Source organism: Chlorocebus sabaeus, chromosome 1 (assembly GCF_047675955.1).
Source record: "Chlorocebus sabaeus isolate Y175 chromosome 1, mChlSab1.0.hap1, whole genome shotgun sequence".
NCBI lineage: Eukaryota > Metazoa > Chordata > Mammalia > Primates > Cercopithecidae > Chlorocebus > Chlorocebus sabaeus.
Window position 1 is genome coordinate 128,000,041 of NC_132904.1, and position 13,887 is coordinate 128,013,927.

Below are 13,887 nucleotides of genomic sequence, written 5' to 3' on the forward strand. Positions count from 1 at the left end.
AATACTAGAGGTAGCATGTACTCTCATTGCGTACCGATGTCTTCATATTTTCCTGATGATCAGGGATAGATAGAATACGGAAAATATGAAGCAGGCAGCCAAGAGATGCTTTTCCATCCAAACCCAGCCTTGGATTGCTAGGGGACCTGCAGCAGGCTGCTGCACCTCCAAGCCTCAGTTTCCCCATCAACGAAATTAATGTTGGACAAGTTGATCTCAGAAGGCTTCCCAAGATCTGAAATCCTCTGGGTCTCTACCTGCATGCTCCCATGGTTTGTATCTATTTCCATAACTAATAAAATTATACAATTCAAACCAAGACAAAACCTTTATGAGGTGTTGGGTTTGTGGAGCTATGTAGGAGGTATCTCTATTCACCTGGACTTGGTTGGAAAAGCCCTTTGTTTGTGACATGACATACAGATTGAAAGGCTATGGTCCTGACACCTTGGATGTAAGGCTGTTCCTTCAGAATCTGAAGAAAAAACACAGACACTCAAGTATAAATACACAAAATGTTCTACATAGGTTCCGGTGGTTTGTGAGCTTTTAAAACTCACTACTGAGCCCCAATGTTAAGAACTCCTGCTGCAAAATTTCACCTTGGATTTGTCTCATAGGCTGCTTCCATTTCTCAAATATAATTGGTAAGAATTGTATCCTACAGGCTTTAATTTTTAACTAAATAAACAACGACTAGGGCATCCTTCTGAATCCCCCAGGGAGTTCCATATGGACTGAATCTAATCCTTTGGGAATCAAACCTGTAATGATCTAACTGCACAAGATCTTTGCCCCAAACTCTTTGCTGACAGACTCTTCTTGGCATATGTTTCTACCTCTGACAATTACACCAGGTTAGATAAAACCAAACAAGTTTGTGTTTTATTTATAGTAATTAGTGATACCAACCCTTGCTGTCCACCAGAGAGCTCATAGTTGCAATGAGTCAAGAAAATCAAATCAACACTGTTTTCCCATGCCCATTTAGCTCAAGGTAGTCAGGACATTTGATCTAATAACACCTAATTCAGGGAACACTCCCGTGTGTCAGGGCTCCGGAATGTTAAGGTGCTCTATCCTTCTCGCCAGCACTTTCTTCTTTGTGTCCTGAGTACAAGTTGCTGCTCCCCACCTCAAGTCTGAAACATTTTTTTCTTTCATCTCCTAAGCATCTGATGGAGCTGACATTACCACAGCACATACACAAGAGGGCCAGGCAAACCATTTGCCCAGCCCTAGTCCTGAGCAAGGAAGTCAGGATTCCACAGTGTAATTCACTAGTCAGAAGTGAACGCCCTCCCTCAGGGCAGCACAAGGGCAGTAAATTCATTACAACGAGGTTGCTGCCACTTTTCACATGCACCTCAACACTGTTGTTTTACTAAAACTTCAGATACCCTGGCCCTGGATCATTTTTGCATTAATGCATGTCTTTTTGTCCAGCCACATATAGAATCACTCTTCTAAATATTGGCACACTAGGAGCTTCTATATTAATGTCTCATCATTCCTTGTTTTCAAAAATATGAAAGAATAATCAGTCAAATGGCGTCCACAGCATAGGATAAGCTGAGCTCCCAGAACACTGAGGATCAAATTGGAATGTGAGTAGCAGTATAGCCTATTTCCTAACAAACAGCAGTGTGAAGGCATGCCCCTGAACTATCAATGAGAAAGTCTTCCTGACTAAATAACTCACCAACCTAGCTCACTACATTTCCTTAGTAGCATTTTCTATACATTTCCCATTATCTCCTCTCTTCTCTGTCATTTCTTTTTCCCCAGTACAGCCTACCTTTGCAGTAATAACCTAAGAAGCAAGATATCTAAGAACCAACTGGGGAAAAAATACCCCTTGATTTACATTAGTCATTCAGAGAGTGACATTATGACTTGGAGGAAAGAAATGTGATATGGTTGGGCTATGCTTGAGAATATGCATTACCTGTACCTTGGGTTAAATGTACAGTGCCCTGAAATAGACAGGCTATATCATTGGCAAGGGCATAATGGACATCTGAGGCAATTCTATGCTAGGAATTGCATCAGTAGATTTGAACCATTTGGAAAACTAGTCAGGAAACTCAGTGGGACTTAGGCCCATGTAGTCACTTTTAGTCATTTGATGAATAACCCAGATTAGCCACAAGAAAAGAACATTTGCCATGGAAGCCCCAGGCATGATTACTTCAATAATTCCTTGAGGAATGGGAGTGGGTCATATTAAGCTCCAGCTTCCCCATGGCTGATGGTTTCTGGTACATACCCAACATGGGCTGGAGACAGTTCTCCCTCTAGCACTACGGTTTCTGGTACATACCCAACATGGACTGGAGACAGTTCTCCCTCTAGCACTACTCTCGTGTCAGGACTATAAAACTCTGTTGGAACATCAGAACTCCACAGAGAGTCAAGAGGGGAATTCAGTAGATTTATGTTGTTGCTGACATTTAGGTCTATGTAAGGACTTTTTTCAGTCCAATTATATTTTCTTATATTTCTGAATCATTTTATCTTCTTTCTGGTCCATTTGGCCCTAGGGTCCCCAAAGACCCTCCTAAAAATTAGTGCAGCAAAAACTGCCACCAATGAGGAGAAAATTAATTATACATGGAACTGGATAAAAAAACACCCACATGTATTTATTTATTCCCCATTATTTATTGAGGACCTAATATGCCCAGGCACTGTTTTCCATGCTGTGGATAAAATGCTGACCAAAATAAAAATGTTTCCTGCTCCCAAGATGTTTTCAATCTAGCAGGGAAGAAAGTTAATAATAAAATTATATCCCACACACACAATGTGCTATGCATGGGGTGTTATGAACACATGCAGCACAAAGAGCCTGTCTGAGACACCAGGAAGGCGTCCGGATGAGGTGAGATTTGCACTGAGCTACAAAGATGGGGGGGAGTTAACTGTGCAGATTGGGAGAGGGAGAGAGGAAGCTCTTAGTAACCATGGGTACAAAGGCCCTAAAGAAGGAGGAAGAATATCATGACAAAAAAACCCATCATCCTCAAACGTATTCTCATTTATGTTATTTCTATGGATTACTACTTTTTTCAGTTATGGGTACCCTTACTACACATATAGTTGAATTCAAACCAGTACAACTGCATTTTTTTACACACACACACATTCACACAAAATAATGCACCAATGAACTTGTAAAAGATGAAGGTACCATGTTTTCCAAGATTTAGACTCTTCTCAGAACTTCACGCAGCACATCTGACTCGCTGGAGGAGACCCCCTATAGAATTAGGATCTCCATGGGTAGGGCCACGGAATGAGTATTCTAAACAAGCTTCCCTGGTGACCTTTCAAAAGGAGTAAATCCAAAATAGAACATGTAATTCTTCCCAGTTTCTTTATCTCCATAGATGGCACCATCGAACTGGGCTCAAACCAAAAACCTAGAACTTACCCTTGACTTCTCTTTCTCTCTCCCCACCCCCATGCAATCGATCTGTCATTTCCAATCTGTATCTCGTCTACATCCTGTTCGCTCATTCAAGCCCCCATTGTTGCTCCAACTACTCTATACTAGTTCCCTATCTAGTCTAGAGCAGCCCATAGCTGGTCTTCCTGTTGCTGAACTTTCATCACTCAATAATGCTGGAGTGAGACTTTTAACAAAAGCAATGACCCAGCTTAGATTTTCACTCGTTTTAATTTAATTAACAACTTTCTCTTGAGGAAGCTACTTCTCTGGCCCTAATTTACAGGTGAGGAAAGTCAGACTTAGGGAGCACTCAAGGTCACTGGAGGTCAAACCAGGATTTTAACCCAGTTGTCTGAACCTGCAAGCCTTCTCCCTAAGGTATACTACACTTAAAAAGTATTGTTTTTATTCGGTTCTAAGATGCATGTGTTTTTACTTAGAAGTCTTTGAAGTTGGAGCTGTGTGTTGCAATCAATGGCATGTCATACTTTAATTGACATCAACTTTTCCTTGTGGTATATAAAATAATTGCATGTCTTACAACTGACAACTCTTAGAGTTGGTGAAATACAGTATTTGTTGAATGAATGAATGAATGAATGAATGAATGGGAGTCGATCAGGGGAGCTACCCTGAACATCTCTGCTTTAGACTTTGTCTCCAAGGTAGTACCACATACAGGATACATTGAACACCTCAGAAAAAGATGGTGGTGACCTCTGTAATCATTCTTATTACCATCATTATTTATGGTTCCAATTAATCATATTTTAACTTATGTAAAAAACAAAGATAAAGTTACATTACAGTAACCCACCTTTGTTTAACATTTCCTGGTAACTATTAAATATTTAGTCACTTAGTGATTTCTTCCCAACTGCTATTGTGAGATGTTTTAAGGCATTAAACTCACCATATTTTCATTACTCTAGGTGGTTTGAACTAGATGTTTCTAATTTTAGGCACCATTATTCTTCTTCTTTGTGAATCATACACTTCTAAAAACAGCCCAATGTTTTCTTGTGTTAGAGGAGAAAAAAAATAGAATGTTTGCCCTTCTATTTGCATGTATTTTACTCATTACTTTAGTGGATGGTTTGGATTGGACATTTGAGGAGTTGCAGCATTATAATCAGTAAGTGAGGACTATCTGCCTAATCAGTCATGCACTAGTAGTAGTATTAAACATAAAAATGTACACTGTGGTTTATAAAATGCTTTCACACACTCCATCTTACTTAATCTTATTTAAAACACTCCATAATTGTGTAAGGATAGACATGGCCTTACACACTCCACATTTTCTTAATTGTATTTCTCTCTAAATACTCTCAGGGCTCTGAAATGACTACTTCAGATAGGCCCAAAGTCATGAATTAGCCAAGGAGATACAGGGTCAAGAGTCTTAGCGAATTCTGGAAGTGCTTTTCTGAGTGGTAATGAGTCTGCAACTGCAAACCAGAATTCACTAATGTCTTTTGTGGCACCTAATATGAAAAAATTGGGTTAGAGGAAATCTAGGGAGCCAAACCTGGGCAGCTGGAACCCCTTAGCCTGGGACATCTAACTGTGAACAGCTTTGCCTATTCACCCACTGTGCTGTGCACATACACATGCTCCATGTGTGTTAAGAAGTATGAAAGGTTGAGCAATGCTGCACACTTTGAAACAGATCGAACCTTCTGTCTGGACCCTGTCAATCCTGACGTGTGTCACTGCACATACTGAGGTGGTGCCATGACCACTGATCTACTTTAGGAACGTAATACAAGACCTGTGCTGTACACAACACACGTGGCTTTGTGCTGGGGTCCTGAATCTCACTGCAACATAGATGCTAAGACTCACTCACCATCCCAGCCTGGATGTTGCCTTTTTCCCAGAGATTCCATGCTAATACAGGGGCTTTTGAAAAGCTTTAGGGCTTTGGGAAATGTCTAGGAATAGCATAATGATCTCTGGGGAAATAAAACTCAGAGTAAGAATACACTGCTGATTCCACACTCTGCCTTTTCTTTATCTCCCAGTGCCTTGAAAACACTTTCACAAATCCCCCCCCCACCCCCCCACCCCCGCCACTAAGATGAACTTCCTAAGTGAGATTTCCTGGTGAGCCAAATAGCACTAGGACTAGATGCGTGCCCAGAACACATCCTCTCTGGTTAACCCAGCACTATTGAGTAAGAGCAGGTAGCTGAACCATATCAATAAAATGTGGGTAGCAGCCCTTTACGTTGAAAGAGATTAGCAGCCCAGCCGTTATACAGAGCTGTCATGCCAGAGGCTTTAAGACCCTCCAGGAACCCACAACCTCTGGGAATTTTTACCTTCCATCCCATTTAAATCTGAGAGGCTTCCCTCCTGCTGGCAGCTCCAGAGTTACTGCTGAGACTCAGGGAGAAGCTGTTATGAAAAGCTGAGGTTGTTGCTAAGCAAAGGCAGTCTCAGGGAGGCAACTGACAGAGCAAAAGCAACACCTGGTTAAACTGAAATTGACATGACAGCTTTTCTTGGCTTTAGGCTGCCTTTGCCAGGGTTAGAGTTCCATTTGGCTAATATCGGAAAGGCAATAAGCATAGACAATTGCAGTTCCTTCAACAAGCATCCAGTGGGGGAATAGCGAGGAATATGGCAAACCGCAGGGTGAGCAAAGGTTATTGTGTCTTGAAGGATGAGGTCCTCAGAGTATCCTCAATGCCCAGCACTCTCAATGCACCACATGTCCTCTGTCGAGGAGGGGTGAGCCATGTGGAGGAAGCAGCTCCCATACCTGCACGTCCTCCACTGTCCTCATCTAGAGAAAGGAAACTGTGAAGAGAAGCGACTTCTTCCTTTGAGAGCCTTCAGACTCTCGCTACTATGAGTGCAGAGCTCCTGGCATCTGGTGTTTAGGTGGTTTTGAAATAGGGGAGCTCACAACAGTCCATCAGTGGCCTCGTCTTCCTTCAAGAGCACCACTGTGGACTCAGTACTGTGCCCAGTGTGTTGGGAGATGCGGGAGCCCTGCTCAGGGTCTCCTCCGCAAGGCCCTCTCTGCACTGCAGCACTGATACATACTGATACAGTAAACGGAGGTTTATTAAGAAGACAGCAGAGCCAGAGGACATGGCAAATGGTGGTGCAGAGATTCTAGGATGGAGGGAAGTCAACACAAACAGAGCAGCGTGGGGACAGCTGGGAGGGCCAGGGAAAGCCAGGACTTGAGGAAGGGGCCGGGAGACAGTAAGATGTGGATGGAAAAAGGTCAGACCTCTCTGCAGGGGAAGCCACATGAGGGAAGCTCTGCAGTGGGAATGAGCAGAGCAATTAGACCTTTCTTTGCTGACAGGTGCCAGAAAGAGATGACTGAGACCCCATGCGTTGCTCAGTTTTTGCCTGCCTTTAACACAGATTACCAAAGAGAAGATAAAAGAAATATCGTAGGTAAATACACTCAGCTTGTTCCTGTAAAGCTTTGACTGAAAACACCTAGGTAGAACCCCTAGCCCAGGAGCTGGGCTGGATCTCCTGTGAGCCATAGTCCTTTTCCATTTCTTACTTAAAGACTTACTACCCTGGGAGACTGAGGTAAGTAGATCGTTTGAGTCCAGAAGTTTGAAACCAGCATGGGCAATGTGGCAAAAAACCTGTGCCTTTGAAACAAGTATAAAAATTAGCCAGGCAAGGTGGCATATGCCTGTAGCCACAGTTATTTGGGAGGCTGAGGTGGGAGAATCACTTGAGCCCAGGAGTTCGAGGCTGCAGTGATGTGTGACCATGGCACTGCACTCCAGCCAGGACAACAGAGTGAGACCTTGTGGGGGGGAAAAAAAAAAAAGACTTACTACCTTAAGAGCAGAAGGGGTTGCTTCCTGTTCTCTTCAGGCTAAACATGACTCTCTAAAGCAAAGAGGAAAAGAGCATTATATTCTAAGATCAAGCTTTTTAACAGTAAACAAATCCTCTGCAATTGGTATGCCAAGGGATCGGGGCAGACTCCAGCTCCCAGAAGCAGGCCTGCAGAACCAGCTGTGCTAAGCATTAACTGAATAGGACTGAGCACCTTATTTTGCCCCGCCAAATCAATTCTTCATCCTCCTCCATCCTGCTTTGCACCTGGGAGGCTGACCTTAACTGCCAGCCTCAAACAGACCCCTTGACTGTCTAGCTCCAGGCTGGATCCTGCTAATGGGGGACACCTGCAGAAGAGTGGAAGGGAGAGAAAAAGAGAAATTGGGCTACTCCTCCCTTGGGCCCCTTCCTGCTCAGCAGGAGTCAGCGGAGTCCATATTTCTCTATAAAATCCTCAGTTCCCATCAGTGGCTTCTCTCCATGGCCACAAATCTAACCAGATTCTCATAAACACTCCATCACTTTTGACCTTTGCTGCCACGGTGTCTGTGTGATGTGGATTCGTCTGCCCCAGAGTCTCTCCCAGCACTCCCCAACCTTCATCTGATTCACCCCAACTCTGCTTAAATGTCATTCCCTCCACAAGTCCAGAGGGGTATTAACAGCTTCCCAGTATTGCTAGACCTGGGGCATCTCACCATCCCTTGCTTGTTTTCTTTAACCTCAAGCACATCATTGTATGTGAGCTCCCATTAATCTCTCTTCAACCACACTTTTGAGTAGGCCGCCTGCATCCTGCAAAACTCCGGAATGATACATACACAGCTGGATTATGGAGAGGTCTGGGGGGTCCTGCGGGGGGAGGGCATGTCCAGAGTATCCACAGACAATGGGGACTTTCAGTGGGACAGCCAGTAGGGAAGCATTTCACTGTGTCAGTAGCTGCTGGAATCACACAGAGGGGTGCTGTCCCATCACTCTTGGCCTGATTGCTAACTGCACTTGACTCATTTTTACAAATAAAGAAACCAAGACTCAGGAAGGTCAAATGAAATGGCCCATCATGATTTTCCTGTCTGCAAAGGCTTTTGGGTAAGAGCTTATGAATCCTTTTAGGAAAGTGAATGCCACATTCTATATATAAATCATGACATATAAAAGAAATATGCAAGAAATTTTTTCAAAAGGGTCAGAACCCTGACTGCATTTATGTTCTTTACCTGTGATTTATTTATTTATTATTATTATTTTTTTGGTCACTTACTCAATGAATTTATTTTCTGTGCTCCCTAGGAAGAGCTGTTATCCTAGCAAAGACCTTATCTAATTCTTTGTTTTGGTACAATGTCCAACATGGTTTTTTTTTTGGCATTTAGCGAATGTCTATTAATAGCCACTTATTCATGGAGGCTCCGTGCTCAATGTGGTCACTTGCTCTTTCATATACAGACAGAATAAGGGATCCGCTTCTTTCTATATGAAATCACAGATCAGCACCAAGAGGACTGTCACAGGCCTGTCACTCATCCCTTTCTCTAGCCAGCGCTGAGTTTGAAGTGTGAGGATCACAGCAGCATCTCCCATGGACACCTGTGCTCAGGTCCCCTGGACGGTCCTGGGCTCTGCAGCCCCAACAGTGTGAAGACACTTTCTCTTGTTTGATCCAAATCTCTCCTGCTGGGTTCTCTGCCTGGTGCCACATTGTGCACACAGGGGGCAAAAGCAAACAAATACAGGCAAGCCAGGAGGAAACAGATTAAAAGTGAAGGCAAACCAAGTGGAGCATATGGCCAATAACTTCCTAATAATTACACAAATACTATAGTACCTATGGCCTAGGGGGTTTGTTAGGAGTAAGTGAATTACTATATAGAAAGCACTTTGAACAGCATCTGACTAGAATAAGCGATAAATAAGCGTAGAAGGAAAGGTACATTGTGAATGCAGAGGAAAAACTGGGGACGTAAACTGTTCTTGGGGGGTCAGAAAAGACCTCGTGGAGGGAATGACATTTACGCAGAATTGGGGTCAATCAGGCAAAGGTTGGGAGAGGCTGGGAGAGACTTGCAGGCAGAGGAATCCACATCGTGCAGACACCATGGCAGCAAACAGCTTGGAGTACAAAGGGTTGGCTGGAAGGCATGGTGATGGAGGAAACTGGATGTCCTCAGGGAGAAGGTTGTGCAGTGCCCCGCAGGCTGGACAGAGGATGGACTAGAGTCCAGTCCTGACAGCACAAATTCCAGCTACTTCCCTAGAACATTCCAGTCCTTCCTGCTAGGCATGCGGCATCCCGTAGTGCTTAGGGCCGCTATTTGGAAGGGGAGTCCAGATTGACTTAGGACTCTCTTGATGTGCTTACTAGGTGCGTGGGCCGTGGACACTGAGTATACTAGGTGCGTGGGCCGTGGACACTGAGTAGCACCCACATGCATCAAGTCTCACTGGGAGCACAGAAGCCAGGTATGGCCTAAGTCACAGTCATGGGGACAAAGGCAGGGCCACTCTCTGTAAAGTGGCATCTTTGCATGCTGGTCAGTCCACTCGCCATGCTGTCCTCACTGGGACATGCCCCTGTCAAATTGTCCAAGGCCATTCCTATAAAAATTTACCTGGTAAGCTAAGCTTCCTGCCAAGCAGGGCATTGAAAGCACTGGAGTGAAGATGCCAGGCTTTGGCCTTAGAGATGTGAGTTACGTGGGCCGAGCTGCAGAGGACCACTGTGCCTGGCACTGGAACTGTGCCTGGAGAACAAGAAGCAGCTCACAGCCTGATATGAATGGGGTCATTCTGGGGAAAGCCTTGAAGTGGCTCAAAAATAGGCAGCAGACGCAGTTCTGGGGGATGCAGCCGCTTTCCCACAACAGCAAAGCCTTCTCAAAGCCAGGACTGAATTAGGCAGTGGTGGCTGCCACTTGCCTGGCTTCCTCAGTTCCCAGATGAGAGGTAACTCACAAGGGTCTTCAAGGAAAAGGCGGTCCCTCCCCGCCATCGTCACTCGGGGCCCTCCACCCTCAGGCCTGTGCCCAGTGTGTTCACGTGCTAGGGCTCCACTGTCCAGGTGACACCAGAGGGAACCGGCACTGCAGCACTGCAGCAGCACAGCCTCCAGCCCCCATAGGCTCAGGCTGGCACCCTGCCCTGCTCCTCCCAGACAGCCACATGCCCCAACAGGAGCACTACGTTTGTCCTCGCAAAACACAAAAGGTCTTGCCCATCCTTTCTCTAGGACAGGCAGGACTATGGACTGTATCTTTACCTTTCTAAAGGAGGCTGCACTCAGACCTTCCAGAGTGACCTTCTCTCTAAAGGAGATCACCCACGTACTTCTTGGGTGTCTTAAGAGAGGCCAGTCGGTGATTCTAAGGATACTTTTTTCTGACTAAGCCAATACCACGAAGAAACTGGCACTACTTCAACAAAGAAGAAAACGAAACGTGCACATGCCTTTCATCTTAATGGTAAATCCTGATTCAAAGGCTTTGAGGACAACATCCTAGGTAAGGAAACCAGTTTTAGAAGAGTATATGAATAAAAGACTTCCACCTTCAGTCCTGGTAGAGCAACCAGGAGTAGATTGATCCAGCAGCCTCACACAACTGAAATAGGAGCTATGTATAGGGAAGTGCAGTCTTCCCACATTGGTCAGGGAAGGGTGTGGGTTCTGTAGTCACTTGGATAGTCACATTCATGGGCCATGCATTGGCACTCATCTAGGAGCACTTGGTTATATTTTGGGTGATCTGATGCAAGATTTGGGAGATCCGGACACAGCGCCCGTGTCTGTCCTCCTGGTTTTCGAATAGAGTCAGAAGCACGTTTCCGCACGGTGGCCCTACCGCCCGGGGGAGAACAGACTTGCCCGCATCTGCGGGGGCCTTGGCACATCACAGAAGAAAGACTGGTTGTTGGAACTACATTGAGGTAGTTAGTGTCCCCAAGGGATATCCTATTAGAAACCGGCTATATCAAACAGGGAGTAAGACCCACGCAATTTCTTTATGGACTGTCTAAAGTGGTAAAATATTTTAAAATCTCTCAAAAGCATCAGAGGAGAAAGGGCCCTGTAAGATAATATGTATGTCAGTATCTGCGTACACCCATTTTCTAAAACTATAGACAACTGCTTGAACTAGAAGAGAGGTCCGTGCCAGATGTACCTAGAGGATGTCAGGCTGTGTCTAGACTGTGTGAACACACCTGTGTGGGCGAGTGGCAGGCTGTGAAGTCCAGAGAAATGCCCCAAAATATCTACACTGCAGGAGATTTTATTAAGTGCACTGACAGAAAAGATTTTAAACTGTGACTCTACCAAGCCATTTAGGTATTACTAGGCTGGCAGGTCCCTGAGGCAAGAAGAAAGGATGATAACTTAAAAAGTCTACAAGACCCTGCACAAAAGGTCATCTGTGACCTCAAAACTGCTAATGCCTCAGTCCCTGTCACCAAGGGCTTAACAACACTTGAACAGTAGCTGGTCATGTGGAAGCTGTAAGAACTTGCAGGTCAATTTTTTCTACCATGAAACACGGGGCCAAGGAGGCTCCGCACAGGTGTTGACTTTAGAGGAGCAGCTTGGGGAGGCTGTGCAGGAGGGAGCACGGGATGGAAGCAGGCACAAGGATTCCACATGACCTGCAGACTTGAAAGACCCCTTAGCCTGGAATGGCATGCTGAGAGTCCACATTTGGACCTGAGTGTTCCACTGGAAGTGAGTAAGGTTAATTCTGGAAAGGGTAGAGAGAGGACCAATAATACAGGTTCCTGAATAGCAGGAGGTCAGTGGAAGCCGGGCTCTGAAGCCCACCTGAATCCCAGCTCCGGCCTGAGGGGCAGGAGTTGGCGTGGGTCTCACAGCACCTCGAGATCAGTCCACGGTGCTGAGGGCTTTCTTCAGGGAGGCAGCAGTCAATCTTGTCCTCCAGATTGACTCGGAATTCTTTCACGCCCACTATTCTTCCTATTAGAATCCAAGCATAAGCAAGGCTGCAGAGAAAACCATCCTCCAGTGCTCACTGTTTCTCTGTGGAGAAGAGATGGTCTCTGTGGAGGCAGGTCTGAAGAAGAGACAGAGTGATCCCAGGGGCCAAGGGTTCAGCCTCGTAGGGGACGTCCTTATAGCTACTTCCATGGCAACCAACTCAAGAAGAGGCTGCACTCAGTTCTCAAACAGGGAAATGTCTAGAAAGCCTTAAGGCAGTGAGTGCAATCAGTGTCTGTTTTGAGTAACGTAGATGTACTTGTTTTCTGTTGCAGCTGTCACAAATCACCAAAGCACATAGTGGCTTAAAACAATCCATATTTATTATCCTACAGTTCTGGAGGTCAGAAGTCCAAAATCAGTCTCACTGGGTTCAATCCAGGTGTAGGCAGGGCTGGCTCCATCTGGAGGCTCTGAGGGTGAAATCTATTTCCTTGATATTTTCAGGTTCTGGAAGCCACCTGTCTGCCTTGGCTTGTAGAGCCTTCCTCCATCTTCAAAGTGCAGTGTCTTCTCCCCTCTCTCACTCTGACTCTGCTTCCTCTGTTACATCTCCTTCTCTCACTTTAACCCCCCTGCCTCTGCCTCTCGTAAGAACCCTTATGGTTGCACTGTATCCACCCAAATACTGCAAGGTGACCTCCCTATCTCAAGAGTTTGAACTTTAATCATGCCAGCAATGTCTCTGTTGCCAAGTAAGGTACCATATTCACAATTTCTGGGGATTAGGATGTGGAGATCTTTGGGGGTGTATGGGGGCACTTTCCAGCCTCCACAGGAGGTCGCCTGTGGCTGGACAGCATGAGGCTGAGAATGTACACTTCGCAATTTTGAAGCAAATGTCCTCCTGGAAGTATGATAGTAAAGCCGAAGTACCCAAGGCCAAAGCCGGTTTGTTACTGTAAAGTGAGGGAATTTAGAAAACAGTTTATTGAAATGTATCTTTTCCTGAATGAAAGGAACCCTGGTGAGGTCACGAACAATCTGGGCACAGTGGGCAGAAGGAAGTGCTGGTGCTGTCTGCCAGGCGTCAGCATTCAGTGCTAACTCAACACTGTGTTAGGACAGAGTTGGTGGAGAACGGCATTGCTGTTCTTATTCAGAACTCCTAAATTCTAAGTGTGGGGTGTGGGACAATGAGAGAGAGAGAGAGATGATGGCATAAAATGCAGAGCTCTTATAAGGAGAACTAGAACTTGAGCCTGGGTCTAGAAACCATACTCATCCATCCAGTCAAAACTCATTGCCAGAATCATTGTCTGTGATTTCAGAACAGCTGCCAGCCTCAAGCCACAGAGGTCTTGGAAAGGACTTCTCCCAGATAAGGACAAGGGGCAATGATTGTGGCATTCACACCAGAAAAGCCAGTGTGAGGGTTGAAGAACCTTGTCTATTCAGGTAGTTCCCTTTGGGAAGATCAGATCTATGCTTTATACTCAGCCCGATTTGCAGTGATTCTGCCAGTGCCAGATGAGGAGACACATTGCCCAGGAGCCCTTTGAAACCAGGGTAGCTGGCAAGCAAGTGTGCTCAGCAGGCAGCCTATGACTGGCAGCTCCTTCCAGGCCTGCCACTCCACAAAAAGCCACTGTGCTCAAGGCCACCACCTTCCTGGAACAGC